The sequence below is a fragment of the Nannobrachium achirus genome (assembly GCF_963921795.1).
Source record: "Nannobrachium achirus genome assembly, chromosome: 18".
NCBI lineage: Eukaryota > Metazoa > Chordata > Actinopteri > Myctophiformes > Myctophidae > Nannobrachium > Nannobrachium achirus.
In genome coordinates, this window is record NC_137825.1 from 58,791,594 (window position 1) to 58,809,354 (window position 17,761).

Here is a 17,761-nt window from a genome sequence, read left to right on the forward strand (position 1 = left end):
CTTTAAGTTTCAGATTTGTACGTTTCTTTGCAAAGTAAAGCCCTGCTTCATCATACAAGGCTGTCGCACAACAGTAGTGAAAACAGCAGATCTACAAGCACACAACGCCTCGCGGTGCGAGGCGTTGGCTGTTTTCACTAGTTTAAATCATTTTTAAAATGATAAATACAATACTGGCTTTCAAGCAGTTTCAAGGGGCACACCAAAGGTCCCCAGGCACAGTGGCTGAGAAACACTGGTATAAGGACACACATATGCACATTCTGTACCTGTGTAATTACACCACTGAAAGTACATTATTTACCAAGGTTTCATTCATTGCCGTTAATATGCCAAAATAATGCCACTGTAAAGGGTTATGTTAATCTTGTAGTTTTTGGTTCACGTCGTCATTGGAGCGCGAAGATGCCACCAATTAAAGCGCGATGGAACCACCTCAGCACACAGGTGCGTTGTCTTTGTATCGAGGAGTGTTACCAATATTTCTGTGTTTTTTTTGTAGAACCTGTCCGTCAGTCTAATGTTCGTGTCTAAACACAGATACTTGTATTTACAATAACGCACCCCAAAAGTTCTGGACATTTCTGTCTTTATTTCCTTGTATTTCTTTTGTTTGTTTTTGGTCTTTCTTTTGGGTGAACTCGGGTCAAGTGGGACGTGCATAGCCTTGCTGGATTTCAGTGGTTCTCAAAGTGGGGTCCGGGGATCCCTGAGGGGGTTCCTAAAATGGCCTCTTACAGGTCTGTAACTCTGAGAGTGTTATGGGGCCCTTGAAGTAATATAGATATACCCATTTAGAACAGGTACACATTGTGTATCATTATTTTATGCTTTAACTAACTATTAAAAAATAGCAGATATACAAGCTCACAGCGCGGCACCGAGTGCGAATCCTTCTAAGGAAACATATGTTTCTATGTCGGCAATCTAGCCAGCCATCGTCAAAGAAAAGGTCCTTTTTTCTTAACTGGAGCTCAGTTAGTCTGTTCTTGAGAGACTACTATGTCAGTGGTTCTCAAACGTTTTTCATGTTAAGGACCCCCAAAATGATATGTATTTGGCCACGGACCCCCTTCTCAAAATAATTCGTTCCAGGGACCACCCAGAAGCAAAATTTGAGTGTACAAACTTTCGCTTTAAAAATACATATATTCAAAGATTTGCACACATTTTCACGACTTTTTCAAAAAATAGCCGCACTCGGTGCCGCGCTGTGAGCCTGTAGATCTGCTATTTTTCAATTGCTAAAGCATTCAATAATTCTAGGCCTAAATGGGTTAAAAAAGAATTGTTCCTTACACTTTTTTTTTAACGAGAGCGAGTCAACATTAATTGTGATGAAGCCATGGAGCCATGGGATCACCTTCAATGTCATGTCGAGGTGCGGGACGGGTTTTATGTGTGGATTTCTTTTCCCCATCCAATGCAGTAATTGCAGTCGCAAACATTGTCTCAGATTGCCTGATTTCAACCTGTTCAGTGTTCGAGTTTCATTTGTCACAGTACTGAGACGTGCAGAGTGCAGTACAATGACACCAATAGGCTACAGGTTTTGATGGTTGGATTTTAGTGACGACAAAATAAAATAAATGCTTCAGTTCAACTTTTCAAGGGCAGAGCTCACAGACAAACCTTTCTTGTTTTCTTTTTGTATGTTAAGGATTACTGATGGAGTTATGAAAGCTGTGAGCATGTTTATTTTCTTAGTATTTAACTTTTTGTTTTCTTTTTTTTAAGGGAATGGCTGGCTTTGCTTTAGAAAGCCTCGGACAGCATTGGTTTTGTGAATGTATGCACTCTACTGCGGTGTTTCTCAACTCCGGTGTAGGGGACTCGTAGTACAGAGACCTTTCTAATCTACCGCCCTGTTAATTGCGTTCCCCAGGAGTTCCAGGATATAAATCGGTCCCAATTCTCCCAAACTAGGGAGAATTATCCCAACTAGGCACAGAAAGGGGGAAAAGGTAATTCAAAAAGTCCAGGAGTTAAGTTCAGAGCCTCTGCTCTAGGTTGTGACTTGTGTCACGCTGTGTTAACCACGTTAATGTCGTTTTACACACATTCTCTAAAGAAAACATGCTACGTTTGTACATTTTGTACACCGGTGTTGAATTGAGAAAACTATCTAGAAGCTCAGATTTACAAGCTCAACACGTCGTGTGACTTGAGCTTGTAGAATCGTCCACTTTTGTCGCATGACGTGTCAGGCTTAAGTGGAAATCGGACTCACAGTGACATAATGATTGGTCCTATGAAGTAAGGAGTCAACGCCAGAGAGAATTGTGTATGAGTGGTATTGGGAGATTTCCTTTTGAATGCTCTCTTTAGCTAAGAATGATTTTTTCCCACAGTTAATTTGTGTTAAAGGTTTTTGGCTTAGGTGAGATGGAAAGAGAAACTTTTTTTTGTTTTGTCCCTAAAATGGTGACTTTTATAACGAGTATTATTATGTTGTGGGAACAACTGTCTGGTGTGGCTGACATTAGTCTAATTTCAGTCGAGTCTCTCGTTTAATCTCTCTGGTGTGAATCTTTCATTTCATCCGAGTTGTTGTTTGTTACTTGGGACTACCTTTAAAAAACAATCTAAATTATCCTATAAAAGTATCTGACATTTACCAACAAAAGTTTGAGATTTCCCCCCCTTTTTATTTAATTATAAAGCTCAGAGAATGACCAAAGGACAGAATAATCTGGTGGTTCTATCACTTAATGAGTCTGTAAGCATTGTAATCAGTTTTTTTGTTTTTTTCCCCTCCAGTAATTTTGCGTTTGAATGCTAAAGGGGGTTGTTTGCCTTTTTGACGATTCACTAATTAAGCAAATAAACATGACTGATGAGGATATTTAGTCTGTTTCCTCTTTACTGAGCCCATCCATGACATCATTACCTATGGCAGGGTTCCCCAATAGGCGGCCCGCGGGCCATTTGGGGCCCGCGGGGTGCTACTGTCTGGCCCCCCGTAATAATGGAGGTATAAGAGCAGCAACAACACTAGTATATCGTCATTGTCGGGTGGAAAACCTGTTTCTCAAAATGTGTACGTTCTTTTGCAAAGTAAAGCTCCGCTTCATCAAACAAGGCCGTCGCACAAAAGTAGTGAAAACAGCAGATCTACAAGCACACAACGCCTCTGCTTGTAGATCGGCTGTTTTCACAAGTTTAAATCATTTTTAAAATGATAAATGCAAAACGAACGGTTTTGGACATACAAGATTTTCACCCGACAACGACGATATCTGAACTGTCACTGGAGTAGCGGGAACGCCACCGTCGCCCCCTGCAATGTTGTGGCCCTCGGCTTGGTACCCTAGACATGATTTGGCCCTTGGAGAAAACTAATTGGGGACCCCTGACCTATGGCATGCCATTAACGTGTAGAAATGCTCTGACACAATGTATGCTTTTGCAAAAGTACACTAGTATGGTCAAAGATGATTAGGAAACGTGAGGGATACAATATGAAACCAATCTGTTGGACCAATAGGCTACATTTAATGTTCAAGGAACCATGACAAAACCTAAAGGTCTGAAAGGGAACACACAGCTTATAGACATACTATTTGAGTTTATAAAATGTCAGTGACATTGACTAACTTTTTAAAGTGTTCTGGCTTAAAGTGATCCCTGACTAATACGACAAATATGTCTTAATACATTATAATTGTCCTCTATAACTACAATGTAAAACTAGAAAATATTGTTCCTTCGAAACAATTGTGGGCTTGCTTCAAGCCAGAAAACAATGTCTATAAAAGTACAAAATGTCAAGATCGCAGGCAGTGCTCTCTTTGACGTTACTGAAATTAGCTGCATGCATGATTTGAGGCATTTTGTTCCAAAAATGTGTTATGCAAAAGTTGACCCGCTGGTGGCGCTATAACAGGCCAATGTGAGAAGGGAGGCATCTGTTCCTTGACCTAGTGGGAATGTGCTTGCAAGATTTCACCCATATCGCAGGCTGTATTCATGAATTAATTAAAAAATAAAGTGCGTGCGTGCGTGCGTGCGTGCGTGCGTGCGTGCGTGCGTGAATGAATGAATAAATAATAAAGTGTGCGTGCGTGCATGTGCGTTCGTTCGTTCGCTCGTTCGTTTGCACTTTATTTATTTATTCATTCATTCATTCATTGAATGAATGCGTTCGTGGAACGAATGCTCACTACGGTCGTCTGTATTTTTTAAGCCCTGGGAAACCCACCTTAACGCCCTCATTAGCATAATGTATGCGAGCATAATCTATGCAAACCACGCCCACAACATTTCCAAACCATGCCCCGCCCCCAATTTGCATACGTCGACTAAGCTCCTCCCCTTCATTTACATACGGTCGTCTGCATTTTTTACGCGCTGGGAAACCCACCTTAACGCCCTCATTAGCATAATGTATGCGAGCATAATGAATGCAAACCACGCCCACACGCATTTCCAAACCATGCCCCGCCCCCAATTTGCATACGTCGACTAAGCTCCTCCCCTTCATTTACATACGGTCGTCTGCATTTTTTACGCGCTGGGAAACGCCACTTAACAGCCTCATTAGCATAATTTATGCGAGCATAATGTATGCGAACCACACCCAAACGCATTTCCAAACCATGCCCCGCCCCCAATTTGCATACTTCGACTAAGCTCCTCCCCTTCATTTACATACGGTCGTCTGAATTTTTTTTTTACGCGCTGGGAAACGCCACTTAACAGCCTCATTAGCATAATTTATGCGAACCACACCCACACACATTTCCAAACCATGCCCCGCCCCCAATTTGCATATGTCGACTAAGCTCCTCCCCTTCATTTACATACGGTCGTCTGCATTTTTTACGCGCTGGGGAACCTACCTTAACACCCTCATTAGCATAATGTATGCGAGCATAATGTATGCGAACCACACCCAAACGCATTTCCAAACCATGCCCCGCCCCCAATTTGCATACTTCGACTAAGCTCCTCCCCTTCATTTACATACGGTCGTCTGCATTTTTTACGCGCTGGAAAACCCACCTTAACGCCCTCATTAGCATAATGTATGCGAGCATAATGTATGCAAACCACGCCCACACGCATTTCCAAACCATGCCCCGCCCCCAATTTGCATACGTCGACTAAGCTCCTCCCCTTCATTTACATACGGTCGTCTGCATTTTTTACGCGCTGGGAAACGCCACTTAACAGCCTCATTAGCATAATTTATGCGAACCACACCCACACACATTTCCAAACCATGCACCGCCCCCAATTTTCATACGTTGACTAAGCTCCTCCCCTTCATTTACATACGGTCGTCTGCATTTTTTACGCGCTGGAAAACCCACCTTAACGCCCTCATTAGCATAATGTATGCGAGCATAATGTATGCAAACCACGCCCACACGCATTTCCAAACCATGCCCCGCCCCCAATTTGCATACGTCGACTAAGCTCCTCCCCTTCATTTACATACGGTCGTCTGCATTTTTTACGCGCTGGGAAACGCCACTTAACAGCCTCATTAGCATAATTTATGCGAACCACACCCACACACATTTCCAAACCATGCACCGCCCCCAATTTTCATACGTTGACTAAGCTCCTCCCCTTCATTTACATACGGTCGTCTGCATTTTTTATGCGCTGGAAAACCCACCTTAACGCCCTCATTAGCATAATGTATGCGAGCATAATGTATGCAAACCACGCCCACACGCATTTCCAAACCATGCCCCGCCCCCAATTTGCATACGTCGACTAAGCTCCTCCCCTTCATTTACATACGGTCGTCTGCATTTTTTACGCGCTGGAAAACCCACCTTAACGCCCTCATTAGCATAATGTATGCGAGCATAATGTATGCAAACCACGCCCACACACATTTCCAAACCATGCCCCGCCCCCAATTTGCATACTTCGACTAAGCTCCTCCCCTTCATTTACATACGGCCGTCTGCATTTTTTACGCGCTGGGAAACCTACCTTAACACCCTCATTAGCATAATGTATGCGAGCATAATGTATGCGAACCACACCCAAACGCATTTCCAAACCATGCCCGCCCCCAATTTGCATACTTCGACTAAGCTCCTCCCCTTCATTTACATACGGCCGTCTGAATTTTTTACGCGCTGGGAAACCTACCTTAACACCCTCATTAGCATAATGTATGCGAGCATAATGTATGCAAACCACGCCCACACGCATTTCCAAACCATGCCCCGCCCCCAATTTGCATATGTCGACTAAGCTCCTCCCCTTCATTTACATACGGTCGTCTGCATTTTTTACGCGCTGGAAAACCCACCTTAACGCCCTCATTAGCATAATGTATGCAAGCATAATGTATGCAAACCACGCCCACACGCATTTCCAAACCATGCCCGCCCCCAATTTGCATACTTCGACTAAGCTCCTCCCCTTCATTTACATACGGTCGTCTGCATTTTTTACGCGCTGGGAAACGCCACTTAACAGCCTCATTAGCATAATTTATGCGAACCACACCCAAACACATTTCCAAACCATGCACCGCCCCCAATTTTCATACGTTGACTAAGCTCCTCCCCTTCATTTACATACGGTCGTCTGCATTTTTTACGCGCTGGAAAACCCACCTTAACGCCCTCATTAGCATAATGTATGCGAGCATAATGTATGCGAACCACACCCAAACGCATTTCCAAACCATGCCCGCCCCCAATTTGCATACTTCGACTAAGCTCCTCCCCTTCATTTACATACGGCCGTCTGCATTTTTTACGCGCTGGGAAACGCCACTTAACAGCCTCATTTACATAATGAATGCAGCCTCATTTACATAATAATATGTAAATGAGATGCGTGCGTCTCATTTACATAATTAATGCAGACCACGCCCCAACCTCATTTGCATAATTAATGCAGACCACGCCCCCCAATTTAAATAATTACGCTAATTAGCTCCGCCCCCTGCATTCGCGTGTAATTAGCAACAAGACGCGCGCGTCAAATGCATGTTGTGCAGTCTCATTTACATAATGAATGCAGACCACGTCCCAACCTCATTTGCATAATTAATGCAGACCACGCCCCCCACTTTGAATAATTAGGCTAATTAGCTCCGCCCCCTGCATTCGTGTGTAATTAGCAACAAGACGCGCGCGTCAAATGCATGTTGTGCAGTCTCATTAACATAATTAACGCAGACCACTACTTTTCCTTTTTTTTGCTCATTAACATAATTAACGCAGACCACGCCCCTCATTAACATAATTAACGCAGACCACGCCCCCAACCTCATTAACATAATTATTTATTTATTGAAGGAAGGAAGGAAGGAAGGAAGGAAGGAAGGAAGGAAGAAAGAAAGAAAGAAAGAAAGAAAGAAAGAAAGAAAGAAAGAAAGAAAGAAAGAAAGAAAGAAAGAAAGAAAGAAAGAAAGAAAGAAAGAAAGAAAGAAAGAATTTGCCTAAATTTACGGGGTTCTTAACGAGGAGGTAATTAATTAATGAATGAATGAATGAATTAATTAATTAATTGAGGCACGCACGCACCATGCACGCACCAAGTCGGCTTAATTTACATAATTAATGCGTGCGACGCCCACAAAACTCATTACGTTAGGCCCACTCGTTAAGTCAGACTCCTCCCTCTTGTTGAAACCACGCCCACTCGTTAATAGCAGATCTACAAGCTCACAACGCGTCTTGATGCGACGCGTTGTGAGCTTGTAGTTGAAACCACGCCCACTTGTTAAGTTCGACTCCACCCCTTGTATTTGCGTGTAATTAGCACGTCAGCGCGGTGACGAGAACGCTTGTCATGCGGCCTCATTTACAGGAAGGAAGGAAGGAAGGAAGGAAGGAAGGAAGGAAGGAAGGAAGGAAAGAAAGAAAGAATTTGCCTAAATGTGTGGGGTTCTTAACGAGGAGGCAGTAATTACGCACGCATGCATGCATGCACGCATGCATGCATGCACACACACTTTATTTTTTTATTTATTTTTTTATTTATTCATGTGTTCGTTCATTCATTATATATTTATTTATTTATTTATGTATTTAAATAAATACTCTGTTGCTAGTATCCACAACTTTCCAACATCCCATAATGCATTGCGCAGAAGTTGGATGGAGCTTCCGTGAGCTTGTATGTGTTATTTAATACCAGTAACACGAGAAGCCAGACAGCGAGTTTGGAGATGGTAGCACGCTGCAAAGCGGAGTTATGGCTCTTTAAAGCCCAGCCGATCGATAGGCAGACGCCTGGGGGGGGGGGGGGGCGGAGTCCAGGGGCGGAAATAAATACATAATTAATTACATAAATAATCAGTCTCGGAAACAGTCGGGAAATAAATAAATAAATAATCAGTCTCGGAAACATAGTCGGGAAGTAAATAAATAAATAGATAAATAAATAATTAAACCAGTAAGACTCCCTAATATATACTGACTGCGTAGCGAGAAAAGTGTGACGGACAGACAGACACCTGGTCGAGGTTTCGATAGTAACTGCGACCTGACGGTCGCAATTTATCAGTCAGTGGCGGCGCAGTTGGGCCTGGTGTGGAGACAGGGAAATAATTCATTCAATAAATGAATAAAGCTCCTTTTAGTTGAGCTTGTACCAGTGAACTGTACTGTCATGAAACTTGTCATAAAGTCTTCAATCAATCACTCGATAAAGGGATCAATACTGCATTAGATAAATAACCCACATTTACCCAAAACAGCTGATCCACAAGCCCACATGCAGCCTTGTAGATCGGCTGTTTTTATTGTTTTACTTTTTAAATTGTTTCCCCCTTATTTCCCCCCTGACTTAGTCTTTTCTAGGATCACCTTTTAGTTGAGCTTGTACCAGTGAACTGTACTGTCAATGACACTGTATACCTATGACAGTCCTATATATATTAGTTCATTCGTGAATGACTTCCCTGTGGAAATAAGCCAAAAACATTACTAGGATCTCCTTTTAGTTGAGCTTGTACCAAATCATGTTTATTACGTATCTATCTTCCTAAGTCACATGCATTCACATTGCACTGAACGCACGCACGCACGCACGCACGCACGCACGCTGCGCAGGTCAGCTCAGCAGCTGGCTTTTTTTTTTGTTTTGTTTTTTTTTGTAAAGCTCCAGCCAGAGTCAGGCGCCGAGGTGGGGGGACGGCACCAAGCCGGACTTGCGAGCCCAGGCAGCGGCCGAAGGCCGCTGCCCCCCCCCCCCCCACCCCCTGGAAGTGCGGTAGACTGCATGCCTCTAGAACCTATCAGTAGGTCCCCATCCATAGACGGCGCTGTAGCCGAGGAATTCTCCCCCAGTCACTCACCTGACACACCAGGAAGTGCAGTGCACCAGTCTGTTTAAGCAACATGCATGTTGCACTGCTGCTGCTGCCTCGAGGTAGGAATCACTCATCTATATACAGTATATGTGTGTTCACGTTGTCACAGTAATCATTGCTATAGAGTGTTTGTTCAGTAACAGTGTTAAACGGCTCTATATTGTGACAGGAATCGTTCCCACCGAGTCTTTGTTCACTAACAGTGTTACAGTGTGATATGAAAGAATCCACATGAGGGCAGTGTTTCCATTCTCAACTCACTGCAGTTGAACAGAGGGCGGAACCCAATGCAATAACAAGTCCTATTATTTAGAAAGGAGTCACGTCAATGTCAGCATTTTTTTTCCCTCTCTTTTTGCCAACATTTTTTAAATCATTTTTTTTTAAATCATTTCACAATGTAAAAACAAAAATCCTTTTGAGAAAAATGTAATGACCTATACACAGTATCTGTGTCTGTGTATATTCTGAGTGTATTATGTATTTTCAAAGCGAACGTTTGTAACTCAAATTTTGCTTCTGGGTGGTCCCTGGAACTAGATATTTTGAGATGGGGGTCCGTGGCCAGATAAATATCATTTTGGGGGCCCTTCACATGAAAAGGTTTGAGAACCACTGACATAGTAGTCTCTCAAGAACAGACTAACTGAGCTCCAGTAGAGTGAAAAGGACCTTTTCTTTGACGATGGCTGGCCAGATTGCTGACATAGAAACATATTTTTTCCAAAAACCTTAGAAGGATACAAAAGACACTTATAGAATCGGGTCAAAATTCTAATTTTCACGATTTTTCAAAAATAGCAGATCTACAAGCTCGCAGCGCGGCTGTGAGCTTGTATATCTGCTATTTTTGTTATATTGAAAGCATAAAATATTGCGTCATAATGTGTTCAGGCCTAAATGGGTTAAAAACCTTTTGAAGATGAATGAAAAGGTCCTAGGGTGACAAGACTTAGTACATGAACGTGCGTGTATCGCGGGAGCGAGCGAAGCAGTGAACTGCTTGCAGCCAGCGGGGCTGCACGCAGTTCCGGGGGCAGAGCCACAGCAGAACCGTCTGTGATCCAAAATCTGTTCTAACGGTAATTACAGAGACAATTTCACAGAAATCTTTGCAAAACATAGTACTACAGGGAAATGGAATGACATTACTAGATGATAATGTTATTTTGTGTCTGATCCTGGATTTATTTAGAGCAGGCGTCTTCAACGTTTTCAGGCCAAGGACCCCATAGCAGAGAGAGAGATGAAGCAGGGACCCCCTCTACATATTGTATAAATGTGTGATGGAGATTCTCATTGATTTCATAGATAGATTCATAGACTTGTTTGACACTTAAAATCATAAATCGTCAATAAACATAGCCGATCTACAAGCTTGTAGATGAGAGCTTGTAGATCTGCTATTTTTGGCTTCTCCTCAGAGTATAGGGATGTGAGGGTTCAATTGTTAATTTAAAATAATTATCCTATCACACAAGGATTTGGTGGCCCCCCCCTGTATTAACTCTGAGGACCCCCTAGGGGTCCCGGACCCCCTGTTGAAGACCCCTGATTTAGAGGGTGGACTCCTACTGTTTGATTTGAATTGGTTATTGTTAAATGTCGGGGCATCAGTATAATATTTGGTGCTGATAGTTGTTTGGTTTGCAAGATTAGACATGGACGGACCGACATACACATTTGGGGGACATGCAGTACATGCCGACCTACAAGGTTCTAGACGGGTCTAACATTGTGTTTTATTCAGTATAAATGAATAAGCCTTGTGTCTGTGTTGTCTCTCCTAGGGGGAAACTAACAGTCTTCACAGTGCTGTGTGAGCAGTATCAGCCCTCTTTGAAGAGGGACCCTATGTATAATGAGGTGAGGTTTAGCGTTTGTTAATATGAATAATGGTGTGTTAATTTAACTCTGATGGTGTACAAAATGGATACATTAATACTGAGGGCTTCGCTGTGTAATTAATAATTTAACTCGATTATCTTTTTTATTATGACAAAGTATTGCTGGATATTTGCTTGAATGTGACTTTTGAAAATCTCTTGCAACCTGGCCCTGCAGAAAATACATCCGCTTTGTTCAGAAGATGCTGTTGTAAACATTGCAGTGTCAGTATTTGAGCGTTTTGTATTCTGTGGTAGGGCATTAACGACTTGTGATTTTTGCAAGTCGACTCGACTCGGTAAAAAGTTGAGTTGAAGTCGACTTTATCGTTTGATGGCGTCATCACATCACACACGACCCCTCAATTATTTTGGGGGGTCCCTAGATGATTAACTTAATGTGAAACATTGTTTTCTCACTCAACTGAAAACAAACCAACATAAAGTATAGAGGGTGTCTTAACAATTTAAGGACTTTTTAATACCTCTAAAATGACAAATTAAACATTGTCCAAATTGTCAAATATATAGAGGCAGAAATTGTGAAAATAGCAGATCTACATGCTCAAAACGCCTCGCATCGTGAGGCGTTGTGAGCATGTAGATCTGCTATTTTCACAATAGAAATTATTTTTTTTTTTCTTTTTTTTTCAACTTCGACTTTCGACTTTCTCTGGTGAGAGTCGACTTGTGTAATGAAGTCGACTGAGTCGACTTGTCGACTTTTTCGTGAATGCCCTATTCTGTGGTAGTTTTCATTTATACAAATTGTGTGACGTGTCACTCTTGTGGTTGTCCCCAGTATCTGGACAGGATAGGACAGGTGTTCTTTGGAGTTCCACCCAAACAGTCCTCATCATATGGTGGACTGCTAGGTGAGTGGACTCACTGTTTGTGTTTGTTTGTGTGTGCTATAAGCAGGGCGGTCACAGTTATTACATAATCGTCTAATCGCAACTATTTGACATAATCGTGATTATTTGATATAATCGTTTCCATGTTGAAAAACTTTCATATATACAGTATATATTTTTAAGTAAATATTTTTGGAAATGGCAGATCTACAAGCTCACGACGCGTTGTCAGCTTCTAGATCGGCTATTTCCACCATCAATGTACTTTTTTAAGTATAAAGTTGTCAAATATGTCAATAATTTCTTTGTATATTTAGGTTATGTGTCATATCTGCCATGTGCAACTTCAAAGCCTAAAAGCCAAACAGAAATGGAATTGTCACCGACAAAACACAATTAAATCGTTAATCGCAATTATTTGAGTGACAATTAACCGTCATGTAAAATGTCATAATCGTGACAGCCCAGCTATACGTTGCATGCGTAAAGTTTTGCTTCACGCATGTTGCAAAAAACAAACGTATCAATATTTATTCCAAAATGTTGCACGATCCCGATGGCTAGCAGTGTGTACAGAGCATGTCAAAAGTGAAGGACCATCAACACCAAACACTATAGCTATTAAGTGTACTTTATTTATTTATTTATACATTTTAAATATTGTTTCCTTTTGATGTGCCTGTATCTGTGATTTCCCCTTTTCATTTTAGTGATTTTCTAAAGTGTGTGTGTGTGCGTGTGCGTGTGCGTGTGCGTGTGTTGCCAGGTAACCTGCTTAACAGCCTGATGGGTTCGGGCGAGGAAGAGGAGGGTGAGGAAGCACAGGAGGACAGCAGCCCCATAGAGCTGGACTGAGAGGACTGGAGAGGAGAGGAGCTCCACTCCCCTTACACCTCCTCCCCGACCGCCCCACCCTCCTGCCTACCATTTCGAACTTTGACCTTTGCGCCGCCCTGCCCTCTCCTCCGAAACCCACCCACCCAACCAATCAGAAAGCAGAACAAACATTAGGCCGGCCAATAAGCACCCCTCTCTCAGCACTGCCCTGGACTGACCGCGCCAAAACTGCAAACTCTTCCTCTTCAATGATGATGACTATTATAATAACTACGGAGTAATATTATATATTCTTTCTTTTTTTTTGTTTTGTTTTAATCTTTTTCTTTTTTTGGCGGGTTGTTTGTTTGGGGGATGTTCTCTCATTCTCTGTGTGCGTGCGTGCGTGTAGGGCATTTTGGTTTTAAGTGACCTGGATGGGGGGAAAAAACAAAAACGTGTCTTTACTTTTCTTCCTTGGTTTATTTTCCACTTGATTCTTGGACAAAGACTCACCCTAAACAAACTAAATATCGTCGTTGTCGGGTGAAAAAAACCTTGTATTTCCAGAACCGTTCGTTTTGCATTTATCATTTTAAAAATGATTTAAACCAGTGAAAACAGCCGATCTACAAGCACACAGAGGCGTTGTGTGCTTGTAGATTGGCTGTTTTCACTACATTTGTGCGACGGCCTTGCATGATGAAGCAGGGCTTTACTTTGCTAAAGAACGTACACATTTGAAACTCGGAGATATGAGGTTTCTTCCCGACAACGACGATGTGTTTCATGAAGCAGCCAAAATTCGATCAGGCACTCTTTTTTTCTCCCTGTCATGAGTGGAGGGGTTAATTGTTACTCAAAACTCCTCCCAGTACAGTACAATACAGTATGTGTTGGGGTGGCAACATTTATGTCAACATTACCTGAGACAAATAACAGTCTAAGTCCATATTTTAATTTTTTTGAATATATATCTTTTTTTGATTTACCAGACTGTAAGCCACAAACTAGTCGTTTTTAATCTGTTAAATTGTTAATGCAATCCCCCCTCATTTTGTTCAATTGTCTGTTTTAATGTTATCTGCTCCCTTTGTCTGCTGAATATTGCTTGTACGGACCCACAAACTGTTGGAGATATACTGTTTTTCCACTTTCCATAAGTATTATGTCTTATAATTCCTAATATGAGTTAAGTAAAAAAAAAAAATCTAATTCAACAAAATGAGGGGGGGGAGTGCATTAAGACTTTAACAGATTAAAGACTTCTAGTTTGTGGTTTAGAGTCTGTTAAATCAAAAAATATCTATATTCAAAAAGGTAAAATATGGACTTAGACTGTTATTCGTCTCAGGTATTCATTTGACTACACAGCAAAATCCTCAGTGTTAGAACGGGTACACATTTTGTGTATCATTATTTTATGCTTTAACTATTGAAAAATAGCAGATATACAAGCTCGCAGCGCGGCACCGAGTGCCGCGCTGCGAGCTCGTAGATCTGCTATTTTTGAAAAGTCGTGAACATTAGAATTTTGACCCGATTCTATAAGTGTCTTTTGAATCCTTCTAATTCTAGGCCTAAATGGGTTAAGCTAACTCTTGAGTGTACAAATTGAAACTTGATGCATTTGGTTCCATTTTGCAATGTCATTTTACTGTGTACACAAGTTGCTTTATTCCAAAGTTTTAAAATGATGACAAAGCCTTTGCACTTGCAAAGGCATAAACAACACAGTGCAAAACTAAATTCCACCTGCGCCATCTCTCTCTTGTTTTTCCCCCATAGGCCCGGAGTAACACAATGTAACCCAGCACCAAGTTCAGGACGACCGTAAAGTAATTCTAAGCACTCAGTACTTATCTCTTCCTTTTGTTGGTCACTGTGCTTACGGGGGGGGGGGGCAGACTTGAAGCCTTTCAAGTCATCCCTAAAAGGCCAGGCCTCGAACCCTAAACGTACCGCGACTGCGGTTTTCCCGGTGAACCTGAGCGCAACGGTGGGGGTGTGGGAGTGTGGGGAACACACACCACTGACTATTGCTGATGATGGAGAGTTTATAATATAGCTTTATGTATTGAGAGGCACTCTGCCAATTTCTAAGAGACTCGTCGCCAATTGCAAGATATTTAAAAGTTATTTGGGGCCATGATGATAACCCCCTCTTCCCATTATTAGACTAAAGGATTTATATTGTCTGTGTTATTGTTTACGACCACAATTATTCACGTGTGGCAAGATCGCGGTGGGTTCCACTAGTTTTACTAGTAGGCTGGTGTAGGCTTAGAAGCCTTTTCAGAAGTTAATTTAATGTTTTCCATTTAATGATTTCCTTTATCCTCATCTAATCTTGCGTTAATGCACACAACTGTTTTCACCAGGTTTTAAGGCCTATAGTAGGCTGTTCAGGAGTTCATTTAATGTTTTCCCTTTATTGATTTCCTTTATCGTCATCTTTGCGCTAATGCACGCAACTGTTTTCGCCAGGTTTAAGGTCTTATTTTAGTTGTTTCTCATAAGCTCGCGACCCTCCTTGCCCATCGGCCCCCACCGTTGTGCTCAGGTTCTCCGGGAAAACCGCGGTCGCAAACGTACCGCTCCGTCACCCCGCTCTGTTGTAGCGCTGCCGTGCCGACACTGTTCCCCTTTCAGCAGCTAGTGAGGTAAAATGGTGAAGGTTATCCTTCAAATTACGATGAGGCACAATTATTTTTGACCCCGCTTCTGCCCGGTTGTACAATGTTAGAACAGCGCTGTTCTGTACAAGATACTGACGTGTGTTTTTATAAAACTGGATGGTGCGTGCGTGTGTGTCTGTCGGAGAGTGTATAAAGCATGCAATCTGCTCCATTTATGGCCTCCTGTTTTAGGAGCCTCCTTCCTTTTGAAATTAACTTTGATTTCCGAATCTAAATGCTGCTCTCAGTTTGACTTTGCTGTGGTCTTACTTTAGTGTATTTTGACTTGACATGGAACAGTACTCTTTAAGTATACAGTAAAATACAACTGTATTTTCAGGGGTTGTAAAAACACAGTATAAGGCAGTGTTTCTCAACCTTTTTTCTGCATGGGCACACTTTTCATGTCCCAAGAATCCATGGGCACACCAACATAATACGGGGGTGTAAATATCGTCACTGTCAGGAAGAAACCTTGTATCTTTAAGTTTCAGATTTGTACGTTTCTTTGCAAAGTAAAGCCCTGCTTCATCATACAAGGCTGTCGCACAACAGTAGTGAAAACAGCAGATCTACAAGCACACAACGCCTCGCGGTGCGAGGCGTTGGCTGTTTTCACTAGTTTAAATCATTTTTAAAATGATAAATACAATACTGGCTTTCAAGCAGTTTCAAGGGGCACACCAAAGGTCCCCAGGCACAGTGGCTGAGAAACACTGGTATAAGGACACACATATGCACATTCTGTACCTGTGTAATTACACCACTGAAAGTACATTATTTACCAAGGTTTCATTCATTGCCGTTAATATGCCAAAATAATGCCACTGTAAAGGGTTATGTTAATCTTGTAGTTTTTGGTTCACGTCGTCATTGGAGCGCGAAGATGCCACCAATTAAAGCGCGATGGAACCACCTCAGCACACAGGTGCGTTGTCTTTGTATCGAGGAGTGTTACCAATATTTCTGTGTTTTTTTTGTAGAACCTGTCCGTCAGTCTAATGTTCGTGTCTAAACACAGATACTTGTATTTACAATAACGCACCCCAAAAGTTCTGGACATTTCTGTCTTTATTTCCTTGTATTTCTTTTGTTTGTTTTTGGTCTTTCTTTTGGGTGAACTCGGGTCAAGTGGGACGTGCATAGCCTTGCTGGATTTCAGTGGTTCTCAAAGTGGGGTCCGGGGATCCCTGAGGGGGTTCCTAAAATGGCCTCTTACAGGTCTGTAACTCTGAGAGTGTTATGGGGCCCTTGAAGTAATATAGATATACCCATTTAGAACAGGTACACATTGTGTATCATTATTTTATGCTTTAACTAACTATTAAAAAATAGCAGATATACAAGCTCACAGCGCGGCACCGAGTGCGAATCCTTCTAAGGAAACATATGTTTCTATGTCGGCAATCTAGCTAGCCATCGTCAAAGAAAAGGTCCTTTTTTCTTAACTGGAGCTCAGTTAGTCTGTTCTTGAGAGACTACTATGTCAGTGGTTCTCAAACGTTTTTCATGTTAAGGACCCCCAAAATGATATGTATTTGGCCACGGACCCCCTTCTCAAAATAATTCGTTCCAGGGACCACCCAGAAGCAAAATTTGAGTGTACAAACTTTCGCTTTAAAAATACATATATTCAAAGATTTGCACACATTTTCACGACTTTTTCAAAAAATAGCCGCACTCGGTGCCGCGCTGTGAGCCTGTAGATCTGCTATTTTTCAATTGCTAAAGCATTCAATAATTCTAGGCCTAAATGGGTTAAAAAAGAATTGTTCCTTACACTTTTTTTTTAACGAGAGCGAGTCAACATTAATTGTGATGAAGCCATGGAGCCATGGGATCACCTTCAATGTCATGTCGAGGTGCGGGACGGGTTTTATGTGTGGATTTCTTTTCCCCATCCAATGCAGTAATTGCAGTCGCAAACATTGTCTCAGATTGCCTGATTTCAACCTGTTCAGTGTTCGAGTTTCATTTGTCACAGTACTGAGACGTGCAGAGTGCAGTACAATGACACCAATAGGCTACAGGTTTTGATGGTTGGATTTTAGTGACGACAAAATAAAATAAATGCTTCAGTTCAACTTTTCAAGGGCAGAGCTCACAGACAAACCTTTCTTGTTTTCTTTTTGTATGTTAAGGATTACTGATGGAGTTATGAAAGCTGTGAGCATGTTTATTTTCTTAGTATTTAACTTTTTGTTTTCTTTTTTTTAAGGGAATGGCTGG